Here is a 27,220-nt window from a genome sequence, read left to right on the forward strand (position 1 = left end):
TGATAAAGTCTAACGTTTGATTTTGTCAGTTTTCATGTACACCCTCCGTTTGAATTTACCTTGTTCTGTATTTTTATATTAATTAATTGATTTATAAAAACGATGCATTTCCAAACAGCTGGAGAGAATATATTTAGTCCTTGTTCTTGTACAAAACATTATGTAAACTATGTTTTATTATACAAAATATATCCATACTTTTCAAAACATTTCAAATTATTTTTCAATACATATAGATTATTATTATAAATTTAATCGTTGTTTTTTTTTTAATTTGAAATCCCAAGTTCCTCTACAGCTGGATCGAACACATGCTTTACTCTGTTTTTCACCATGTTATGTACTTTACAAATCTATTCAATAGAACACGTGTTATTGATGAAGTTGATTTAGTACAAAAAGCAATACCATTACGTAAGTTGGCTAGGATGGAATGTGTTAAAATTCAATTATCTATATTTCTTATACTTCTGTTTCTAGCACAAAGTAAGTACTTGCAAGCGTTATATGTTAAATTCATAAATGTATTTTTGTTTGTTTATAAAAAAATCCTTTTTATTGATAACATTTTCAATATTCTATAAATAATAAAAAAAAACACACAATTTAAGCTGCAATTTTTACTTACTAGAATATGACAAAAAAACTAGAATAATTAATGACAGTGACTCAAGCGAACGCTTTGTGAAAAGGGGAAGAACATTTGCATCTGACAAATACTGTGACTATTCCTCACATATTATAGTTTGTCAATACACCACTCACAAACATAATTGTCATAACTGCCAAGTGTTCGCAAAAACTATCATATTGCAAGTGTCCACTTAAAACCTTACCAAAAATTTGCCCAAATGCTTTTTACAAAATGTTTGCCAGCATCTTTCCTACAAATTGTTGTTGTACAATTTACACTTCACTTAAAGTAACTTTAACCTCAACCGTAGTAGATAGTATAACGTCATTTTGCGGCAATTTCTTTACGACCAACATATTTCTACATTGAATTATATAGTCGTTTGCATTGGATACTTACACTACAAACCAGAAAAAGTCTGAAATGGCCTATATCTATACTGATTTTTACTTGATCAGTCTGAATTGGTCTGAAATTTACTTGATAATACTCGACTGTAGTCTGAACCATACTTAACAGTCTGAATTTGTACTTGACTAGTACTTAACCATTTTATACGAGTCTGAACCATGCTCGACCTAGTCTGAACCATACTCGACCTAGTCTGAACCATACTCGGCCTAGTCTGAACCGTAGTCGACCTAGTCTGAACCATACTCGACCAAGTCTTAACCAACTTATCAATTGAGGATTTTTTTTTAATAAAAATGAAATTTGAACAACAACTTGAAATTAAAAATGTATTCAATAGAGTATTGAAATAAAAATTTCACAATAATCAATCATAATATATAACTTCAACAAAATAGTAATCGACACTTACATAATAATATATATCATCTTTAAAATATAAATAAAACAAGCTGATCAAATAAACCTAAAACAAATTGTGATCAATATTTTCAATATTATTTAAAGTTTTATGAATATTTTATTGTAACTGGACTATTTTCACCATTAACTTAAGCCTAGTTTAGAGTTATGGTGTCAGTTGAGTTTAGTAAATAATGCAGTGAATATTTTTTTATTGATATATATATATATATATATATATATAAAATAGTATATAAAACAACTTAATAAATTTTAAAAAATGAGACCTTAATTATTTTGTTTTATTAAATCAAGAATCTAATATAATCATGAAAATAGAATTTCCATAGCAATCCTTGATAACCTTTTTAATAAAGGAAATGTGTAAAAATTTATTTCAATTAGTTAAAGTAATTTTTGTCAAATTAAAGACATGGCATGCATAAAGCACTTTAATATGGTCTGATTACCTCAGTACATATGTGTTTTACAGGTAAAAAGAAAACCCTATTTTCTGAAATTCGTGTATTAATTATCTAGAACATGTATATTTGAAAGGCCTTGCTACTAAGTTAAACAGGATGTTGCAATTTTGAATCAATGTTATTTAGAATTTAATACCTCTGACCAGGTGTGAACTTATTGATGAGTTTGCCCCAAGTAGAGGTAATACTTTATATTTCACCACTAATCAGAAATCCAATTTTATTTATGTCTTACAGATTATCCTTTTTTAATATAAATTATATACATTTTTTTTTATCTTTAATATAGTAATAGATATATTTCTATTATAAGGTTAAACAATTTATAAATTTTTTTGGCTGTTGTTATATATGTCAATTAAAAAGAAATTTATTTTAACAGTTAAAAAAGTAGAGGTTATTTGATCTTAGTATGGTTCAGATTGGTCGAGTATTCAGACCTTTGGTTAAGTATGGTTTAGACTGGAAAAATAGGTCGAGTACAGGTCGAGAATAGGTTAAGACTGTTTCAGACTGGTCGAGTAATAGTTCAGACTGTTTTCAACGGCAAAGATAAGGGACAAGCACGATTCAGTACAGTTGAGTATTGTTCAGACTGAGGTCGAGTAATGTCAAGTAAAAGTCAGACCAATTCAGACTGGTCGAGTAAAAATCAATACAGTCGAGTACAGATATAGGTCATTTTAGACTTTAATGGTTTGTAGTGTTATGTTGTGTAATCCTCTTTTTATTTTGATATATTTTTCTGCCTTTTTTTTCCTAATCTTATTGTTTCTTCTTTTTTTCACTTCAACATGTATTTGACATGGCCTCCTCCGTTTCTAATGTAGCTATAATGACCTTTGACCATCGATAGAATTCATCATGACGCATTTCCGGATGATGATGTGTAGGATTTCATAATTACCATTAGAATTTATCTCCCTTTATATATTATTTTCGATATGCCCCCCTCGTTGTTTTTGAAGATAGCGTTACTTCATTGAAATAATGGATATATGTCATCATGAAGTATTACCAGATGACCCTCTGTTGGGTTTTTATTATCTTCTTTTTAGAGATATTTGAATGTAACTTTAAAATTGTTACTGATAGGACTAATCTCAAAACGGCAACAATGAATATTATGCACTATTTAAAAAGAACTAGAAGTCGTAAGGACATAAATAAAGGCAACAGTAGTATACCGATGATCAAAACTCATAAATCGATAGAAAAAAAACAAATCCGGGTTTCAAACCAAAACTGAGGGAAACGTATTAAATATAAGAGAATGTTAACAAAACATTAAAATTTAACAAACACAGAAACGAAATAAGAATTAGACAAAATCCGATGAGAATAACACATATAACATCATATATCCGATTCACCAACAGCCTTTCCGTAGCACACAATGTTAAATATCAAAGAGTACAAACAGTTTAATCTTACATTTCAAGCTTAAATACTCTTCAGAAAAATATACGAAATAGGTGCAAATACACAGCGTATAAGATGTTCCTCTCAAAAAGCTCTTATTTTATACATTACCCACAAACTTTTCCAACCATCCGAAAATAATCAGTATCACTTTGAGTGCAATCAACCAAATTTCGTAGATGATGGTCTCATTTAATATCGAAATAAACGACATGAGGTCTCCATTATATATAACATACTTACGATCTCGAAAATTGTGGTGTATCAACTCATTTCATATGTCTTTATTTATAGTGTGACCTTCAAGCAATATCCTTTTTTGTTCATTCATTTCCTTATAGTTTCTCGTACTAAGAATAATAAAAAAGTAAAAACATGGAAAGCAAAGTTCCAAGCTTCTTCACCACAGGAGGAAAGACGAGTTCAATTACCAGCATCTAACGGTCCCTCGAATTCTGGACCAACAGCGCCGGCCACGGGTAGTAGAACGAGTAGGTATTGCATTTAGTCAAACGCATTCGTATCTCATGCAAACATCTAATTACTTTTCTATGAGGTCTGATTGCCAATGGGACAACTCCCTACAATCGACTAAATATCACAGAACTGAACAACTACAGGTAACCGTACTGCCTTCAACTATGAGTAAAAACACTTACTGCATAGTAAGCTATAAAATTCCCCCAAATGTAAAAACCATTTCTTAAGTAGTAAATGTTTTTCTCGACCGATCAAGTATGTTGCTACTGATATATTTTCTCTGTAACTTGTGAGCTTCCCGTGGTTTTGTCATCTATCTGGAGGTTTTATACCCAGGGAAAACTTTAGGCTTTCAAACCAAATGACGAGGTTAAGATGTACGCTTAGAAATGGCATTGTTCCGTCACTGATAACCAATTGAATTGCTAGAACCTATGCTGAAACTCGAAATTAACTGATAGAGCTGTGATACTGTAAATTGATTGAAACAATTTGTCTCGGTATGAAATTCGGCCGAATTCTCTTTTAAGGTGACTCGGGCGTCTTCCTACATCTTGGATTTTGAGATAGTTGGTTTAGATCTTTAATGAAAATGGCAAATTTTGAGAATAGTATTTATTTCATTTGTAAAACTTTTAATATAAGTATAGAAAATTATGTTTTTTTATTATAAATACGGATGTAATATCAAAATAATACCATATTTATTTTTTATTGATTTTTAGCTCACCTGGCCCCTTTGGGCCAAGTGAACTTTTCTCATCACTTGGCGTCCGTCGTCCGTCGTTGTTAACTTTTACAAAAATCTTCTCTGAGACTTCTGGACCAAATTTAACCAAACTTGGCCACAATCATCCTTTGGGTATCTAGTCTAAAAAAGTGTTCGGTGACCCGGCCAACTAACTAAGATGGCCGCCATGGCTAAAAATAGAACATAGGGGTAAAATGAAGATTTTGGCTTATAACTCTGAAACCGAAGCATTTAGAGCAAATTTGACAAGTGGCTAAATTTTTTATCTAGTCAACATCTATCTGCCCTGAAATTTTCAGATGAATAATGAACAACTGGTGGATGGGTTGCTGCCCCCCAATTTGTAATTTTTAAAGAAATTTTGCCATTTGTTGTTATTATCTTGAATACTATTATAGATAGAGATAAACTGTAAACAGCAATAATGTTTAGCAAAAAAAGATCTATAAATAATTAAAATGACCAAAATAGTCATTTGACCTCTTAAGGAGTTTTTGCCCTTTATAGTCAATTTTGAACAATTTTCATTAATTTGGTAAATTTTTGTAAATTTTTACAAAATATTTTCCTCTGTAACAGAAGGGCCAAGTTTATCATAGATAGAGAAAAGTAGCAAGAGTGTTCAGTAAAGTAAGATCTACAAACACATCACCATCACCAAAACACAATTTTGTCATGAATCCATTTGAATGTGCAATTTCTTTAAATGCACATATACCAAGGTGAGCGACACAGGCTCTTAAGAGCCTCTAGTTTTTATAACTTTGCCAAAAAAAAAAAAAGCGGAGATACTTTGGATAGTAAGGCAGATAACTCAGATTTTGTAATAGAAAGTGTGGCGAATTTAAATATTTTAATATGTAGCAAAAAAAAACAAGTTTAGTGACGCCTTTTTCTTTTACTTTTCTTAAAGCATGTTATCAGAGCTATCTTCTACTTTATATCTTAAAATTCTATCAAATAGTTTTCTATTTATCACACAAAACTGGATTTTCCATGCATAATCTAAACAAAAACTTACAATTTTGCAAAACCTGTGGTGTGAAAATAAAAATCTGGTGACCCATACTTTTTATTATATATTTTTGAAAAAAGCATGATAAAACTGCATTTTCACAAAGTATTAAAAAATTCTATGAATTTTAATTAAAACGCCCCAGCTACCTTAATAGACTAGCTGCCATTAAAACAATTTGTAAAGGATGAACATTGATTTAGAGACAACTTAACTATTTTGAGCACAGAAATTATCGTTGCACAAATATAAATCGTCTCAAGTGCAGTTGTTTTATGAAGGACCGTAAAATTAAATTTGATTAATCCTCCCTCTAGATTTAATATTACAGACAACAAAACACAAGTAAAAGAGATTGAAGAATCAACAAACAATATAGTATCAAACAATGTTTGCAGTCTATTTAACTTTTTTCATTTCTGATAAAAAGCCAGGACCTCACTTGTATATCTGATACAAACATTTGGTAATATTACATTTATACGCCATTCGTGAAACAAGATACATTTATATTTCAGTTACTAAAATGTGTTGCAATTCACATGTGGAGGGCAGCTAAAAGGTTCGACAGAAGAACAAAATGGGCGATTCCAACCAAGAATGAAGTGATTGAAATAAAATTGTTAAATTTCCTATTTCTTTATGTCACCTAACATGTATGTATGCACCCACACTTTCAAATGCTTATGATTGAGCGTAAATGGTGGAGTATATTCAGTAAAGCAGTCAGGACTTTAAAAACTAGTTTTAGATTAGCGTTATTTTCAAAATTTGACATAAAGTTGTATGTTTGAAATCCTGCACTTCAATTTAATATACACGAAGATGTAAAACCACAACAACAAAATGAATTCAGTGGAAAATTCAAAACGGAAAGTCCTTAATCAAAAGCAAAATCAAAAGCTCAAATGCATCAAACTAATGATCAATAACTGTCCTATTCCTGACTTGGTGTAGGCAACTATTGTGGATTAATAGCTGCTAAACCTCTCACTTGTATGACAGTCGCAGAAAATGTAATTTTGTTGACACAATGTGTGAACAAAACAAACAGACACAATAAGTAAAAATGTCAAAAATTGGAGTACAGCTGTCAACATTATGTTATTAAAGTAATCACTTTAAAAATAAGTTACCATGGCACGATAACACATTAAATGGATACCACCAAAACAGACTACACAGTAAAAGTAATATTCATAAAGACAAATAAAAGAATACTATAACATGTCATTAAGATGACAAACAACATTAGTTCCTCAGAATCTATACTTTGAGACCATCGTGTTTTATTTATAAAGTTGGAATATTCATCAACTATTCCTTGGTACCTTCTGATGAACCATTTAAAAAAAAAAGAAATATACGTTCTATGACATACCACTGATTCATCTACATTCTGTCTAGACACTGGCGACGTTTTACAAAGTCTGAGTTGTCTGAGGGTGAAATAAATTAAAAATGTAGAATTGCAGAACTTTTCTTAGTAATGGAAGTGGTATTACATTACTTTGTAGCAGTAGTGTAATTCATTGTTTTTATATTCGTCACTTCGGTTATATTTCAGTATTTGAAGAAGTGTATGCTATTTTTGTTTTATTTTTTTGCCTCTTTCTTGGCACCTTTACCTGAGTAGTTTTAAAATTCAATAACTACAAAAAAAAAACTCTTTATTTAAGGCATCATTTATTATTTATGAACTAACATGTTTAACCCCGCCACATTCTGTATGTATGGGCCTGTCCTAAGTCAGAAATCTGTAATTCAGTGGTTGTCGTTTGTTTATGTGTTACATATTTGTTTTCGTTTATTTAAAAAACAAAATTAGGCCGTTCGTTTTCTCATTTGAATTGTTTTACATGGCATTTCGGAACTTTTAATAGCTGACTATATGGTATGAGCTTTGCTCATTGTTAAAGGCCGTACGATGACCTATAGTTGTTAATTTCTGTGTCATTTCGTCTCTTGTAGAGAGTTGTCTCATTGGCAATCATACCACATCTTGGTTTTTTTTAATTTGTGGGAAAGAAGAGAAATTGTCGATTTGGGAGCTAATAACTGTGCCTGTTTTAGATACAAGGTCAAGTATGTCAACATTATATTCTGTGCACTTCTCCTCCTTGACGAATATTATGGGCATCATTCCACATGTAAAATGTTTTAATCAGTTATGGGAATATAGTTTTTGTCGCAAGAATATGTTAATACTTTGTTAATATTATTCAAAGTTATTGCATTTATTATTCTGTTTTTCGAGTAACAATGGATTAACCTTATTGTACGAACTTTAATTATGTTTTCGTTTTAATCAACATGATATGAAATTGAACACCTGGGTAGATGTGTGAATAAAGTAAGTGAGTACACTCACTTAAATACCGAGAACATGAATTTAATCCGCGACCAGATAATTCTACACATCACCCACAACAAAGCAGTAATTTTAAAGACAACAAATGGGAAGAAGTACAATTTTTCTATATCTGTGTATCACATGCTACCAGGTTTTATATGGATATCCATTCGGTAAGTGTTTGTTTTTTTAAGGTTGGTGAATTTATTTAATTGGTATGTTGACATGAATATTGATTTAAATGTACTTAACCTTTTTTGTAAGCTTCAGTTCAAAATATCATTGTTTTAATGACTACCGTGTATATTTGAGTCGTCCATCACTGAAAAGAAATTTGTGTCGAAAAATGCATCTGGACTAACACAATTGTTTTATTCGTTATGAAATCGAAGAAAAATGAGGAGATACCAGCTGCAGTTATAGTGCGTCAACAAATTATGATAATACTTTTGCATCTTCATTTCCAAACTGATAAAGGTAATTTAACTGTGATATTTGGCGTATCATAAAAATGAAAAACCCAGAAAACTCTAAAAGAAATATTGTTCTAAAAGCACATGTGATTGTTGTTAAATGGACTTCCTGTCAAGAATTGTAACGGTTAGTACTATTTAACAAGTATATATCTATCTATTGGATTTGAATAAAATTTGTGAAGGAGGTATACTAAAACAGCTGCTTATTATACACTGTTGAAACTCAACAAGTTTAGACAAATTGTTTTATTGAAAGGCGACAATTTCGTTCAATATTGGTAAAATTGGTATGGTTTAAATTCAATTATGATGGAAAAAATATATTATTATTTAAAGAGACAACGTTGACCAGTTTAATTGTTCTATTAAGCCATATTTGTTTTTAAGTTCCCGGACAATGGATTTTTTTTCACCACACACTATGTTCTCTTGTATTACTGGAAAAGGCTATAAAGAAAAAACGAATCAATCTAATAATAGATATATAGGTAAATATTGCAACAACCCAAGGATTTGAGGAATAAAGCATAGTTTTCTTTTGTACATATGTACAATCATATGCATTTTGTCTTATGTTCATATCCATTGACCTAGATGTTTCTACATAATATCTTTTCTTGTAGATAAAAGGACAAAACAAAATGCATTTCAAGAGAAAATTGTTCAGTCGAATAGGTTCTCTCTTGCAATACATGATAAAATCGAAGGTCATCCATGTCCAATCGGGACGTATTATAATGAAGCTACTGGAGAGTGTAAATGTTCTGACATATCTACATACAGAGTAGACAATGCACAATGCAAGTGCAACGAAGGTTATAAAGAAATCACTTTATTCAAAAGCTATATAAGGTGTTACAAATATACTGATGCCAGAGGTAAGCTATTTGTACGTTATTTTTCTATTCTTGTCACAGGACATATTGACATCGTCTCTAAATGTTTACAAAAGAAAGCAAAATAGCAAAAACACTGAATTATCATGTTCCAAAAACATTTAAAAATAAAGATATTACATACAAGTTGATGCTGAGTGTAATTAAAGGGGGGAAGTGAGAAATAATAAAGCGACAGTGGTTAACTGATATTCAAATCTCTTAGATCTATAAACAAATAAAGTAAAAAAATAGAGTACGAATTGAAGATTAACGAGGAACTGAAATTCCGAAAAGTTTCTACCAAATATAAAATATCTGATTATTTCCGCTTTTATATTTCTTTTGACATCTTATGTAAAAGATGGTTGCCGTTCTTTATTCAGTCAAGTAGCATACTTTTCATGCTTTTTCTCCGTAAACAAATATTTTCGTAGTTTCATGTAAATTATTTCTTGCGGAAATCCACGAAAAAATAAAAGGACCGAATCAAAAATTCGACCACCATCCGAAATATTACAAAGTTGACTCGAACAACTTCTTTGTATCAGAGTAAACTCACTTTAAAAGTTAGGAATTGAAGTATAATTAACAATGAGACAACGTAGGAAACCGTGTTGAATTCAGGTATACTAGAAGCATTTACTAATTCCTATTGTATATGTTTAACGGGAAGGACTTGTCAATCCCTTGAATTAATGTTTACACCTGAACTATTTATATCTGTTTAAAAGGAAATATGAAAAAGGTGCAGAAAATGTGTATTTACCTGTTTTTGGTTTTTTCCGATATCAAGTTTTTTTTACCCTTCTCACTTTGTTCTGGGTCCGTGTAACACTTATCAATTCAAAGTTTTAAAATGTTTTGAAATTTTAGATTTTTGGAATTTTGATCAAAGTGTATAAATAAATAGCACGAAATATATCAAATCATTTTTATTTACAAAATAAATAATGAAAAGAAGAAGTTGGTTTTTTTTATAAAAAATATTAGACATCACATGGGATAACAGTATTCGAAATGTTAAGGTTGTGCATCTATAAAAAAAAAAAACCCAGTTAAACCTATTTAAACCGGAATCAAATAAGTTGATTAAAATCTCTTATATAAGGTTAGCGTTTGAGATAAATAATTCAGAGCTATTTGATGTTGCCAGTGCCCAACATTTAGAAGTAACAGTGAAAACTGACCAACTCCCAGTAAACCAAATAGTATTATTCGCCTTTTTGACGTTCCTGATGAAGGTAGATCCAGAAAAAGCTCTTCGGTCGCATGCAACTTTAAACGTTTTGTTTTCTTTTTTATCGATTGCATGACGATAATATATTGCCTTTAATGATTTATTCAGTTCCAAAAAAATATACGGAAGGAATACTTAATGTTTAGCGTCGCAATGAACGTTGTGCTAGTTGTGCTTCAGCTGGCCCCTAGACAAAAATGTGTACTGGTTCAAAAAATATAGACGTCATACTAAACTCCGAAATATAACAATGAAGTAAAATGAAAATCATACAAGACATAAAAGGACAGAGGCTCCTGAATTGGGACAGGCGCACAAATGTGGCGGGGTTTTACATGTTTCGTGAGATCACAACCCTCCCCCATATCTCTAGCTAATAAAGAATGAAAAGCACACAGTAATACGAACTGTAAAACGCACTTGAAAAGGAAATACAAGTCCTATGTCAGAATAGGAAACAAAAGAAACTAATCAAAATGACAATGAAAATTAATTAACAAAGCTCTACTATATATAAAGCTATCAGTTACTGTCATACACCAGCTTCAAACCTCAATTAAACTAATTGAAAGGTTATGTCTTCATTATGCACACTCTCTCCCTTTTGTATTTATTACTAATTTGTTCCGGAACATTCATGAAATATTTGTCACTGGCAACAACAAATCGATAATTTAGAATAGGTTGTTTACGTACAAATGACGGCGAAACATAGGATTCAACTCCCTCGGACAAAGTAGCCCTTATAGATGGATTTTGATATGTTTAAACTTCACTTTGGTCAAACACCTCTTCAATTGTTTCGGTTCTTATTTTTCTTGACTTTCAAATTTCAGTTTTTTTAGCGTTCCCTAGGTGAATTCTTTACTTAAATTCAACGTTTTACATTGTACTGTTTTTTCGAGAGCAATTTTGGTGTATGGCGAAAAATGGAAAAATCCATCTTGCAGCTGACAGTATGGCTTCTCTTTACACGCCCCATTCTGACTGGATGCACCTGTGTTCTTTTAGTTTGCTCAAAGTCTATTGTCGTACTATAACTTAAAAATGCTCAAATAACAAAATGCAATTACGGAACAATAATATCCCTTAATACAAAAAAAAATCCCTTTCCTTTTATTTACTATTTAAAAACAGTGGTTGATTTAGGACCCATAATGGAGCTACGTGTATGATAACCAGTCCAAACATTGTCTATTTTTTTTAATGTACCATTATCGAAGCCCCTCTTGGAAGTATCAAAGTAAAAAAAAAAGTGACTATCTATATATTGGAGTCTTCAAAAGATTACCATTTGTCGCTGATATAAACTTTTGAAAAGAATTTTCAATTTTTAAAATGCTGACACCTACAAATTGATATATGGGCGCTTAATGTAGTACAACGGCAACTATTATATAAATATGAATGCTGAAAATAATGTTTATGGTATACAATTATATATGATATGAATGGTTTCAACTTTTACAAAACCAGAGCTACAAGTTGGATATAAACGTTTACTTTATTTGGCCTTTTTAATTCTATTTGACTTTATTTGCCTTTTTAACTTAATTTGATTCAAGCGTCACTGATAAGTCTTTTATGGACGATACGCGCGTCTGGCGCAAAAACCGGCAAAATTTCTATCCTGGTATCCATCTATGATGAGTTTATGTAGATGCCTTGTAACAGTATCTTGGCTCCTATCTACTAATATTTGATCTTAGTACTCTTAATTTCAGCGTAAATAAGATGTATATATAAAAAATCTCCCAAATTATAGACTAACACAACCTTACAATTGGGACACCATGAATGCAGTATTCCTACCGTACCAAAAACATATTAACTAAAATCATTGATACAAGGCAATATAATTATGATCATCATGCAATCGATAAAAATGAAAACATAACGTTAAAAGTTACGATCGACGCGCTTTTCTGGATCGACCTCTTAGGGAACGCTCAAAGCTGAATATTTAGGGCCAACAACTTACAAAGAACAGATTAAAACGTTAAAGATGATCGTTCAATGATATATTCTTTAGCAAACATGATTGCAGAAAGTAAGAAGTCGTAGAGCAAAACAGAAAAGTTTGAAATCAAAAGAGATGATAAACCGTGAATTGAGACTTTTTATTGCGTAGAGTTCAGTAGAAAATATATATACATGCTCAACCTAACTATACTATTTGACCTACTGCGAGTTGTTCAGTTTTTACTGTTACTCCTGTTTCTCCTAAAATATGGGTGCTAGAAAAATCAGCAAGTGAAATGGCCAATATCAGAGCCGTCCGTCTTGTTTTGAAATGAATTCTCTTCTTTTGAGAAATATTTATTTTGTCATCCAATTTTCCCCCGCTTACAACTGTCTGTCTCAGGTTTTATTTCATACAAGAATCAGTATGTTTTCAATTCGTATTGTTTCGTTTTGTTCCGCTTTTATTTCGTTTTGCTTTTTACAGGTACTCCTCTTTTTGCCCCTTTTCTATTTTTGATATTTTAATAAAAAATTTAAAAAATCAAACTTTCAAAAAGTGAATAATCAAAATTGCATGTAAGGTTTAGTTTTTTAAATGTTTGAACAAATTCCTATCAAATTTAAAAACGATATTTAGAATTTTAATATTTTAATAATTTGGTTAAAATTTTAAAATTTCAAAACATTTACACAATTTGAAATTTTGATATTTTAAAACTTTGATCAAAATTCCAAAAAATCCAAAATTTCGAAATTTTTTAAAACTTTGAATTGATAAGTGTTACACGGATCGTTCTCTTCTGCTATTGCATTAATGAATTTAGGCAATGTACTATAACTCTCATTTTTTTAATTACATGTATTTAAGTTCACTAATTTGTTTTGTCGTCTCTTTTACATAGATATACATTTAAGGTGTTATACCACCATTGATTTTCCCCTATAAGTCTTTGTTAAATTTGCACTTTTCAAAAAAATTGCAGAGGTTATCTTTGTTTCAAATCAAGAAATACTTGGCATGAGTCCTGTTCAGTACTATAGAAAAAAAAATCACATAACACTTCATTGCAAACAAGAAGTTTGCAATCAAATTTCCCCCTTATTTAACCTGTGTACAAGGTTTAGAAACTATGTGACCTCAAGTTTACAAAATATTTAATAGAAACCCCAAATAAAAAAATAATAGTGATTTAAAATACCCAAGACATATGCTTATGAAACAAATGTTTTACTGCAATAAAATGTTGGATTGATTACCTACAATTGTCAAATTCAAGGTAATATTTTTTTCGACCTATTTTCGTATACAACCGCATGTTACGTACCATGATTTGATGGTATTATACCTAAAGAACACATTATCATTTAATAAACTGAATGTGACTTTTTTCCTTTGTAATACTGGTTATTTCAAGCATTCCTGCCAAGTTTTGTCATAATCAGTCCAACAGTTTGAAAAAACCTAGTATAATGAAAGACGACATCTACAGGGATTCGAGCAAAATTTCTTCGACAAATCCATACCAAGCCGTATCAAGATAGACTATAGTGTGGACCAATAAATGATCAAATATTTATCTAATATGCTTACAAACAGTTAAATAGGATACACAAGATGATTTTAGGAAGATAAATACCAGTAATAGACTTCTTTGTCTTCTTTATAAGGTCTCTTTTGGTTAATTTATATCTCTCATTCCCCCAAAATTTCAACTTTTCAGGCCAATAAAAAAAAAATTATGGGGTAACTAATACTCTTTTATCACACAATTGTTATAATAAATGAGTAATTGAAGTATTCAAGCAGAATGAACAATCCATATAAAAGTTTACTGTCTCCAAGGAGGTTTCAATAAGTCTTTACGTAAAATTAAATCTACGCCGCTTTCCAGGGAGGGACATAAAAGGCTTCTCTTTTATTGAATAATTTGTTGTTACAGCATTTAAAATAATTTCATTTACTTAAAACTATATATTTATTAAAGTATTTCCTATGAAAATGTTTTATCATAAAAGAATATAAGAAATGAGGAGAAAAAGCTCCCCAAAACACTTAGTATGGCCTATTGTTCTGTCAACTGAATATTCATGGTAGAGTCCTTTTTCAAGGAAATTTTTCTCATAAAATGTGTTTTGGAGACTCAATACACTCAGAATAATTATTCTTTTGTAATATTTTACTTAAATAGCAAGAAATCTTAACACATGAGAGTACTCACAAGGTCAAAGGTGCATGTACAGCTTCGCATATTAGGTTTAATACCACAATTGGCACAAAAAAATGTGCAGAAGTTATCTTTGTTTCAAATAAAGAAATACTTGGCATATGTAAAGTTTTATCCTGTCCAGTACTATAAAAAAAAAATCATATAACATTTCATTGTATACAAGACAATAACCATCACTAGAAGTTGACCAATCAAATTTCTCCCCTTATCTAACCTGTGTACAAGGTTTGGGAACCATGTGACCTCAAGTTTACAAAATATTCTATAGAAACCCCAAATAAAAAAATAATAGTGACTTAGAATACCCAAGACATATGCCTATGAAACAGAAATGTTTTACTGCAATAAAATATAGGATTAATTACCTACAACTGTCAAATTCAAGGGAATATTTTTTTTCGACCTATTTTCGTATACAACCGGATGTGACATACCATGATTTGGTGGTATTTCACCTTAATATACCAACCTCCTTGCTTTATTTAGTATTGTGAAAAAAAAACATGTATTTACTATGGTTTGCTTTTAATAGATTTATTAGAGATCTGTAGGCAAAAGACAGGCAAATGTGGCGAGTACTGGCTGAGGCCTTATGTGCTGACAGGCACGAAGAAGATGAGTGAGTGAGTGAGAGATCTGTACATGTGTCGTTTTTTTTTTATTTCGGGCATTTCACATTGCGGGAGGTGGCCTTTTAATTTCTGCTGTTAGTTACGGATGACTCCATCTGCCCCATAACAAACAAGTTACAGTTTTTGGTTAAAGTATTTTTTATTGATCTTTATTATTCATGTTATGATTACTGTCTCTTAATAAACGTCAAAGAGGTTTTTAACAAGAATTCATAGATTACTGCAGTATGAAATGTGTAATTGCGAGAAGCCCGTGTCTGATCGATGTCTTTTAATAATTATAATTAGATAAAAAGATAAGAGGTATTAAACTGACGAGCAATACTCAATTGTTATTTGAAGAACAATGCTATCGAGTAATACAATAAAAATATAGTTTGACAAAGATATAAAACATGACCTGTTATTACCGACAATCACACCGAAGCGTCGAAAAAAATAACATTTTAAAACTACTACGGGGCACCTAGAGATATATGATAGATATTTTGGCAGGAAAGGACGTTTGTAAAGGACAATTAATTTACATAGACTATGTTAGATGTAATAAAGGCAACAGTAGTATACCGCTGTTCAAAACTCATAAATCCATGGACAAAAAACAAAATCGGGGCAACAAACCAAAACTGAGGGAAACGCATTAAATATTAGAGGAGAACAACGACACCACATTAAAAATTTTAAATGCAACACACACAGCAACGGACTAAGCATTAGACAAAATCCGATGAGAATAACCAACATAACATCAAAACCAAATACATTAATACCATCAAATGGGGCCCGGGCATACGACAGTTGTTCTTCACTTGTTCTGTTGAGTGGTATCTGTATGGACTTCTTCTTCTTTTTAAATTCACCTTAGATTTAGATATTGTTTTCCTTTATTCTTTTAATTGTTGCACTTTCAGATTTTTACTTTCCATTTTTCTTCTGGACATATGTACGTTTGTATAGCTATTTTTCAATAAAGCGCCTTCAAATCATATTACGTGTCTCAAAAGCTTTCCAAAATTGTCACCGTTTTTAATGTTTTTTATTATTAAAAGATAATGTATTCATAAGCTAAATTGTTTATGTTAAACAATGTTGAAAATTGATCCATGCAAGAGTTCAGATTACCTATCAAACTTTGTCAAGGCGGAAATAGTGTGAAAAATATACTACACACTTACTTATTAAACATGCTCCTCGTTTTGAAATCAGTGTCAGATAGATTTTATCATTAATTTGAAAATCTTACATCTATTAATTTTATTGATAGTTGAAGTGAGGCTGAAAACTTTGTCATTCTTAAATTTTCCGGTTATGATATTTAGCTTTGTCCAGGACTGCTTAATATTTTGGTTTAAAATATATAGCTTAGTGTTGTTTTTTTGGTTATGTATGCACAATTACATAATTCAAACATCTCGTATCATTAAAAACATAATTTCTTTTTATATAGATTATTCTAACAATCCTGGATTGAAGCTGTAAGAAAGATGTCAAAACAGTAAATACAGGATCAAGATTTTTTTCATTTCGCAAGATGATTACATCTCTAATACCCCAGAAGAATATTTTAATGTTGCATGTTCTATATAATAAAGAAACCAGACAAATTATTTGGGAATATTTATATACCATCATCAGATATAAATCATCGATCGCATTTATTTCTTTTCAAGTAATGCATTTAAACTTTATAAGGTTAAAACACATATCTCATCAACATACAATAACAGAATTGATTGTCAGAAGGGAAGACATCTGATCACAATTACGAACATGTAATACTTAGCTTAAACATCACAAAGAGCAATTGTTACAATATTCCTAACAGAACTTTGATCCTACTCAGGGTGTAAATATATTTCATATATGAACATTGTCGGGACTTTAATTTTTACGCGTATTTAAATAAACTTTAAAGAAATGCAAAAGATACCACTGGGACATTCAAACTCATAAGTCGAAAATAAAGTGAAAACGCAACAATGTTAATTATACCACATCTCTATTTTGATAATACTAAATCCTTTAAGGAGTCAACTACGAAGGGTAGCAACCTGGTTAACAAATCCCGTATGGTGGTAGAAGTCCAACATGAGAACAACATGTAGAAATTTCAGTTCGAAGTTTTTTATTCATCAGATCTACTCGGAACAGACGTAATTTCTAGTTTACAGCCAACAACAATCGCTAACAAAAAGTACGTTTTCCAAGACAAATGTATCATTAACTACATATCAAACAAATTTGGTGAAAACACCAAGAAAATAACTTTGTGAAGTGCCAAAATACAACTATTATAATTTTTAAACAAATCCATGTATTGTTCAAAAATGTTTGGTAAACCTTGGTATAACTATAGAACTATATATTAAGCAGAATTCAGATTGTCACAATAATCAGTTGTCTCAAAAGGTTTGTTCGTCGAAGTAGATACACAGTGTATGGAAAGCTAAAAGAAATCTCAAATGATATATAAACCTATCATTTATGCACATATTTTCTCTTATCAACAGTTGTACGGTAAATAAAAAAAAAGTATGTGAAAAAACAAGGGCCCACTTCACTTCCTATCACAAACAACATGCACAACAACATTTGATTAACAATATCGACGTCAACTATGGTAAATACATTAGATTTACTATTTTCATATATATTGCATTAAATGAATACAAAACACTACATTACTTCTATATGTTGCTTCACGAAATTACTCGATACTTTTCATCTATATATAAATACTAAATATCTCAATTATTTATCTATACATACAGATAATCAAAAGACTGAATCAAAAGCTCGAACAAATCAAACGAATGGACAACAACTGTCATATTCTGACTTACTGACTTAGACTTAGACTTGACTATCTCAAAAGAGTAGAACGAATTATTGATATACTTAGTACAATAATTTGTTTTTACATTACACAGGCGCGGATCCAGACATTTTTAAAGAAGGGGCGGGGTTTCTAACACCCGGAACACCATAACACTTTCACATAATTAAAAAAAAATCAGATGAGGAGGGGAAGTTCCAACTCCAGGAACACGCCCCTGGATCCGACTATGCTACCTCAGTCGTCGATAATGTTTTGCAGTTCAGATTACAGAGTCAAAATGTATATCATGAATTAGAACGTCTGCAATATATCTATGTTTTTTATGACATAGCGATATTTAAAAAAAAATAAATCTGATATACCAGGATATTCTATTTATTTTAATAAGAATCAGAATCGATTCTAAGTCAATACCAAAAGCCTTTGACAATTTTGGAACTTGCCTCCTTATGATTCGGAAATATGCAAAAGGTCTCCCAGAAATCGTCTTTTGATGGTAAATGTGTGGCTAAGAACTTAATTTTATTCGTGTTATTCGATTTTGTCTTTGTTGTTTGTTGTTGCTTCATTCACTATGTCACATACAATTGACGGTATAGTACCGTTACTGTGGGAGATATTTTCTCCATTGAATTCATCGTCGCATACAACAATTGGCTGTACTAGCAAGACCCATGTCCCGGACTGCCAAACGCAGTGGCGGCAATGAGTAGACTGTACATCTCATGCTATTTATCTCCCGCAAAAGGAGCCAAAGGAACAGTTCTATTCCGTTCACAGACACATGGACTATATTCACGTCAGAATAAAAATAACGAGATGAGGTATGATTGTGTATGAGACAATTATCCACCAAAGTTTAAAGAAAGTGAATGTAAGCAATTATAGGCAGGCAATCATGTGGCCTTCAATAATGAGAAAATCTTAAATGTATATTCGTCTATAAAAGGGCCCGACATGAAAAATATGAAACAATACAATTGACAAAACTAACGGCCTAATTTGTAACAAAATAATCAACGAAAAACAAATATGACAGACATGAACCAACGACAAGCACTAAACTACAGATTCCTGACTTAGGATAGGTACATCATAAAAGAATGTGGCGGGGTTATACATGTTTGTGAGCGCTCAAACTTCTCCCTAATCGGGACAGTGGTGTTATAACACATCATAAGAACACACTGTATAAATCAGTTGAACATAGCTTATTACAGTTGGAAAGCAAGTCCTTGGAAACGTACGTTGTCGTCAAGCTTTATCAGCAACAATAGCAGGGGGAATTAATTAGGTAGCGCTACAGCCGTCCGTAGCGTCAAAAAGTCCGCCAAATCAATCGGCTAAAAGATTGACGTTTAAAGTATTTTTTGCAACTTTTATTATAATTAAATTTTAAATTTTGTAGGTTTTGTGACCAATATAATTTCTTAACGACATGCAAACATTACAAAAATAGCTTGTTATTGCTATTCCTTTATCCTGTTCGTTCAAGAAAAATTAGCCATCTTTTTTGTTCTCCAAAACAAATCAATTTTTCCTAACTTGACGTTTGCGTATCCAAATACAGAAAAGAACGATTATAATCTTAAATGAAACCGGGAAACCTATTTCAAATTTCTACACTTTTTTGAAGCCATCATTTTTTACCTTTATACATCAATTTTAGTGACCACCAGCCATGTCAATTTGAATCTGGTTTTAGCTGCGTTTCTACTTCAAAACAGTGAAGTTTAGCTCCTTTTCATTGTATTTGTTTCAAAGTGCTCTAAAATACTGATTTTATAAAAGACATGAATGAAATGTTGATTAAAAGTTGTGGATTTTCACAATATCATACGATACCTGTATTCCAAAGCAACTAAAACCCCTTTTGATCCCCTACACAAATTGACGGTGACATTGTTTATTTTTTTCAACATACGTCATGTAACGTTTATAACAAAATATGTGTCAGGGTCATGAACATAGTAAAAATTTACACATTGGAAAAGTGAAACAACAAATAAAGATCTTCTTCATGCGTTTGAAACTACTCGACTTGGAAAATTCTGACAGATCTGACAAATTATTGATAGGCTACTGTATGGATGGCCAAAAAATAGCAATAGAAAATACATTGCAAAGAAATTTCTGTAGGAAAAACATATGAAAAAATAAAAACGAAGGTCAGTTAATGATATTTATCTTTAATAAAAAAAATCTTGCTTATAGTATTAACTCTTTACTAAGTAAGCTACAGTAATAAAAGCAACAACTAGCTTATCAAACCAAACAAGAAGTTAATTCATAGAAATGTGTTCTTACAAAATTGAATTTATTCCAATGGGAAATTCTTGTCAAACTTAATCATCATTGATCATTATTAAAGTAAACTGCACAAGATTTGTCCCACCAATTTCATTTAATTTCTGAGATAAATATCCAATTATTCAGGTAATATGTTTATAAATATGTAAAGCAGCTGATACAGCAACCTGTTCAAGAGAAGAAGCCCCATATTTTTCAAAAAGTTTACTTTCATAATCTATAAAATACCCTGAGGGCTACTGTGCAAGCTAATCTAATAGTTTAATTTATAATAATAATTTATTTATTTATGAAATGCACATTTATACCCCTGGGGGTTGAAGGCATATACAAACAATACAATTCAATATACACAATGGAAAAATTAACATATTAAACATCACATATATATAAAGTGGTAAAACAGTAATATTTATGCAGGCGTTGTGTCCACTCCCCTCAGTGCAAATGACTATTTAATGAACGGAACAGTAAGCTGCATAATATCAAATGAAGATATAATTAATTGTAATCTCATGAACGGTCCTCCTTTTTTTAATCTCAATCTATCACCTGTTAAAAAATCAATTGATTTATTAACTAATAGCTGTATGACAGCCACCAAAAGACTAAAAAAAGAAGGCAAAAAAGACTAAATGATTCCTATCTGTCAGCCAGCACTTACAACAACATGTTTAACGGCCATTAACTAAGTCAATCAATGCCTTTTCAATTGAGGTATTTAAGATATTATAGTAAATCAACACATTATAAGTGTAGATAATACACGTTTATATCTTTTAGCTGAAAAAGGGTTTGGCAATAGACATTTGGGTGGCTAAGAGCTTCGACAGATGAAACGAAATAAACTATGCCACTGAGGAACGACACAAAAGAAATAAAAATGTACAAGTTGTTTATCTTTATCCATTTTAAACTCTGATTGTTGTACCTGAGACGGGAGATGATTTCACATCAAGTTCCATGAAGGAAAATAGTATCAGTTGTAAAAATTAAATTGATATCGAACAGAAGATTTCTTTGACAAGTACAAGAAATCTTCTGTTCGATATCAATTTAATTTTTACAACTGATACTATTTTTGTCTGTCATAAACATTCAATTCGGATTTGAATTTAATTTACCGAAACATTTCCGTACATTAAATCTTAGGACGGACAGAACATTTTAAGGACGTAACAGATCGGAGTATAAGTTTAAGTAGTACATAGATGTGCAATAATTCAGCTTTCTGTACATGTTCATGAAGTTCTAAATTTTGAATGTTGATTTCTTTAAAAAAACACCATTTTTTTTACAATAAAAAATCTCAAAAATGTCCGTTAACAATGAAAAAGTTTGACCATGAAAAATCACATATCTAAGAAAAGCAGTCGTTTAATTGATTATAAGAAAGTTTCAGTCTATCATGTCAAATTTCATTAATTTGAGAGTTTTCCTTTAGTTACAAATGTAGCTCCATGTCTGATGGTGAAATAAAAATGAATGTCTCAGAAAGTGGTGAGTTAGTTTACATAAATGACAGATGAATCGGGCCAAGCTTAGTAACTTACAGTAAACAGACTACTGTAACATTGACGCCCTCGTCGAACTGTTTAAATAATTTGTGTTTATGACTAAAAATTTATAAACAACTTTATTTATAAATTAATCTGAATTTCATAGCGCGTCGTCACAATTATGAAAGTTATAAAAAAAATCTATAACCAGCAGATCTATTCTTCTATAAAGAAAGTATTCTTGTACAAAAGGGTATTTATTATAAAATGGTCCTAACTATAGAAGAGATAGTTTACCACAGAAATCTTAAACGGAAGTTTTGACAATTTTAAACAGAAGAGATTTGAAAATAAATTTAACTTTAAAAAAAACACTGAAATAATTTTAATACCTCGAAGGTGTAAAGAATAAACCAACAATCTCAATCTTTAAAAGTGTCTTCATTGCACTAACCGACGAGTTCATGTTTACAGTAGAAACAGTGGATGTGACTCCAATAAGTTCATTATCATTGTAGTCATGAATATTTATCGCTTATATTAAATTGATAAAGATTTTATCGAGGTCGCACCAACTGTTTCTACAGCTAAGATCAGTTACATGTAACATGTTTATGACATTACACACATTCTAGATTATGTATTTTTGTTTCCGTCAGTTCGAAAGTATTTGATCATTTCAACTCTTTTGTATTTCATAATATGTGTCATGAACAAACACATATGTTCGATTGAATAATGATTTCCTTGTAACAAATGATAGAAATTTCGGAGATCCCGTATTTGATCCTTTACCGTTAAAATGAAAATGCCAATGACAGAGGTTGATTATAAAAAATGTTTTACTGTGTTAAAAAAACTTCGACTTAAACAATGAAAACTTACACGTTTGACATGAAATATTTTGTCGATGAAGAAAATTAAATTATGTCACTTCTGAAATAAGTTTGTCGATAACGTAACTTATTCTGACGGTAAAGAAACGCGAATTCGATCACTACTCTGTTACGGGCTGTATATATACCAAATTGTGTTGAATGTTTTATTCTTGAACAGGTACAACGAAAATGAAAATGATGTTCTTTGTTTATTTTTTTAAATGGCTCCGTGTTTATACATCCGGTCATTGTGTGATTGTCAATGATATGGTAATGTTTTGTCTTCTTGTGTTTTATTTACGCTAATTTATTTTTTTCATAGAGTGTCTTTCTTTGCTGAAATTATTTGTTTTTCAAAGTCGTTAAAATTATTTTGATTGCTGTTGCGCAATAAATTTGGACAATTTTACCTTATTATGTGTTTGTTTTGCTAACTCATTGTTGTCAATATAATGGAATTTTAAGCGACTGTCATACAATTGAGAGGTTAAGCTAGCCATAAAACCAGGTTCAGTCCACAATTTTCTACATAAGGAAATGCCTGTACCAAGTCAGGAATATGACAGTTGTTTTGCATTCGTTAGATGTGATTGTCTTTTGATCGTTTTTAGGTTTTTTTCATGGCATTGCCACTTATTTTTAGTAATAAATTTCATTTTCCTTTGGAATCATTTACGACGAAGAAGGTTATAATCTTATGAGTATATAAATTATAAACCTATATGCATTTTTTTATATGTGTTTTATGTGCATTACTTCAAATTAAAACTGGTCCATCCGTTTAAGTTTCTAGAATCCTTTATGTCAGATATATTCAAAGTAGGAAATTTGTAATTAATCAGATCGATACAAAGTAAAATAACTTGGCACAAAATCACAGAGTGGACGTGTCAGAGTACATAGACATTACCACAACAAAAAGACAAAAGACAGATCTGTGATTACTCGCAGTTACTGATAGCTAGTTCAAAGTTAATAACAACTAATAACAAAATCGTGCATCTAATTCATCAACAAATGCAATCAGTACACATTTAACAGCAAATAGGTTTATCGTAAAGATGTCATTAACAGTCAGAGAAAAGCATTACCTGGTGGTGTGCCAATATCCAGGTATCGAAAGATTTTAGATTTATGAATGTGCATATGTATACAAAAAGGATATTTAGTTTGATTTTAATTTACTGATATCACAACAATATTTATACCAATACAAAAGTTATCCTAAGATCTGATTATAGGGCAGAATTGGTAACCATTCTGCTGAAGATAAGATAAAAAAAAAAAACCATAAAATGTTGATAAATTGAAGTGGTTTTCCATTTCAATGCTAACATAGGTTGTATCCCACAAATCGAATAGAATAAATCAAGGTAAAAAATAAAACTGAAGGAATTATCAAAATTAGGGACACCGAGTGCGTCGACAGGGTTTGTCTCTTATGGTAGTTAGGCATGCGAATTAGCTCTCAGGAAAAATGTTACAATCGAAAAATTAACATAATCGGTTAAACGACTGATCACACAAGTAAACTGGTATCTAATTTTTTTGTTAATGGGTTGTTGCTAGTGACTTGAGGAATATGTTTTCGGTGAACCAATTCGTGATATGACCGTAAATGATTTCAGTCGGCCTGCTTCATCAATCTGTTCGGTCAGATTTTGATTTAGAAGGACAATCCTGACAACCAAGTCGGAAATAGTGATAAAAACAATACTAGATGGAATAAATGTTCAAAAATTATATAATAATGAAAATTCTCGCATTACAAATTTTGATTGAAATAGCTAAATATTTTTTTTGTACGTAAATTGTAGTGTAAGCGGGAATGTGGGTACTCGCGTGATGAAATTATATTTTTTTTCTCAACCATTTATAAATACCTGAAAATACAAAACATATATTGACATTTCCAAATGAATGAAGAGATGCAGTATATAGTGAATGAAACAACCATCAATCAGAGTTCAATGCAGTGGAAGTAATCAATTATATGCTACCGTAGTGCCCTCAACAATAAGAAAACCCCTTACCGTCTAGTCGGCTATTAAAGTCCTTCACACCAGCAATATAAATAATTCAGTTGCAAAAAGTAACGACCTAACAATTTACCAAAAAAAAAAAAAATATGGCAGACGTTTAACAACAACAACTACTGAACTTCAGACGCCTGACTATAGCTAGGGACATACACATACAGAATGTGTCGGAGTTAAACATGTTCGAATAAGGCACCCTTTCCCCAACCTGGGATAGTGGTGTAATGGTACAACGAATGAACAAAATATAAATATCGATGAAAAGCCACAACTCATTACATCAAAAGAAATAAGCATCACTTCTAACATTAACACAGATTGGACGTTGACGACAATTGGTACATCCTGCACAACAAAAACAACAAAAAGATCTAAGAAATCTGAGAGTACTGACAGTTAATAACAGTTAGTTAAAAGCCAATTACAACTAATAAAATAATCATATAATTTCTTAGACTAAAATATAAATGAATAGTTTAAATTTCATGGTATACCTTAGTGTAACATTTAATTAGACCTAGGAATTCGAAACTGACAGAAATCAGATGATGACAACTTCCGGCCTCATGAGGTATGTTCGTACTATGTACACATATGTTTGATTGGAAATATCTCCTGAAAAATATTGCAATTATTATGCGTTGGTAACCTTATTGTGACCTATTGACTACCTATAAGGTATGTTGAAATATATATTGTAGAAATTCAGGGCCCACCTTGCCTTTTTATCGCAGAAAAACATACCAAACAATATTTGATTAATAATATTGGTGTCATCAATGATAAATAAATGTGTTTTTTCTATTCTCATATGTTACATTAAACGTATAGAAAACATCAAATTACTTCTATTCAGTTGCACAAAATTACTCGATACTTTTCAATTACCTCAAATTATTATAACTACAAAAATATTATCATCACAAATTGAAATTCTCATCTTATTCAACAGTTCAATCCCGTGGTCACTAAGAGCTGGATTAAACAAAGACTTTACGCTAGTTTCGCCTTGATTGGTATTTGTATGAAAGGTCATAATATAGAGTGAAAAAAAGTGTCTTATTTGAATTTGCTTTGAACATTAAACAATATATGAACACCAGTTCACTGAGATGAAATGTGTTAAAATTGAAATGCACATGTATACCTTTTTACTGCTTCTTTTTCTTACACTTAATGGGAACTGCGCAATTGCAGGTGAGTACGTACATAAATTGATATGTACTACGTATCTGTTTATTCTATTTATGTTGATTTTTAAAAAAATTGGCTTTTTTAAAAGTCACCTATAATTCTACCTATATGTTATCATCAATGTTTTAAACTTTTTACCACGATACTTCTTTAAGTCAGATGTTAATGATTTTTTTTTTTGCTTTATTGTTAAATGCAAAAATGTAATATCCTGGGTATTTGAATTATTTGGTAAAAGGGAAATATTACGTATAATCCAATGTTTGCCATTCAAATGTTAATGTAACATTTCAGCAACAGTATCATGTCCTACACATGCAACATACCAAATTGAAACTCAGACTTGTGAATGTGATAGGGGCTATATTTGGGAAGATAGAAGTCTTACGAAATGCATAGATGAAGGTATGCATACATTTATCTGACGTTATTCATTGCAAGTTTAAAGATTCATTACACCGAGCAAAAGAGCGACACTTATTCTAAATGGAATTAGTACGCACTTTTAAACCGAGGAACTAACTCTGACATAGATATGATATTAATAATAAGAGCAGTTCATATTTAAACGAAGGCTATTCATAATGAATTGATATATTTATATTAAATGGTTTTCATTGTTGATACTTTTTTACAACTTTGATATAGTACACTTTGTAGCGTCAAATGAACCTTTACTTTTTTCTTTTTTTATTATTTGGTGATATGTTGATTTTTTTTAATGTAGCTCCCCCTTATTAAAATCTCAAATAAATAACAACATGTTCATAGAGGAACGAAGCATATGTCAAAAATCAATTATTTTATTCTTATATTTGTTTAATTGACAACAAACATGGGTTAAATATAAAGACAAATTGCTGTCAGTTGGTGCTTACTATTCACGCTATATAACTCATCATAGATACTGGGATTACAATGTGTATTTACGCCAGACGCGCGTTTCGTATACAAAAAACTCATCAGTGACGCTCGAATCCAAAAATTCAATGGCCCATCTTTACATTAGACATACACAATAACGCGTTTGATGTTTAATAAATAAGTCATTCGTTGCAATTTTTATGCCTATTATCTCAGAAATAACAATTT

At 30.9% G+C, this 27,220-nt stretch overlaps 2 long non-coding RNA genes across 2 annotated transcripts; both read left to right on the forward strand.

Annotated features, from left to right (window-relative positions):
• Window positions 1-387: 387 nt before the first annotated feature.
• On the forward strand, window positions 388-6,233 carry LOC143062414 (uncharacterized). Its single transcript, XR_012974738.1, has 3 exons — window positions 388-486; window positions 3,696-3,845; window positions 6,119-6,233. It is a non-coding gene; the product is annotated as an uncharacterized LOC143062414 (long non-coding RNA).
• Window positions 6,234-7,921: 1,688 nt separating this feature from the next.
• On the forward strand, window positions 7,922-16,976 carry LOC143062415 (uncharacterized). The gene is made up of 3 exons (XR_012974739.1): window positions 7,922-8,126; window positions 9,053-9,307; window positions 16,817-16,976. It is a non-coding gene; the product is annotated as an uncharacterized LOC143062415 (long non-coding RNA).
• The last annotated feature ends 10,244 nt before the right edge of the window (window positions 16,977-27,220 follow it).

The sequence above is a fragment of the Mytilus galloprovincialis genome, chromosome 2 (assembly GCF_965363235.1).
Source record: "Mytilus galloprovincialis chromosome 2, xbMytGall1.hap1.1, whole genome shotgun sequence".
NCBI classification, from domain to species: domain Eukaryota; kingdom Metazoa; phylum Mollusca; class Bivalvia; order Mytilida; family Mytilidae; genus Mytilus; species Mytilus galloprovincialis.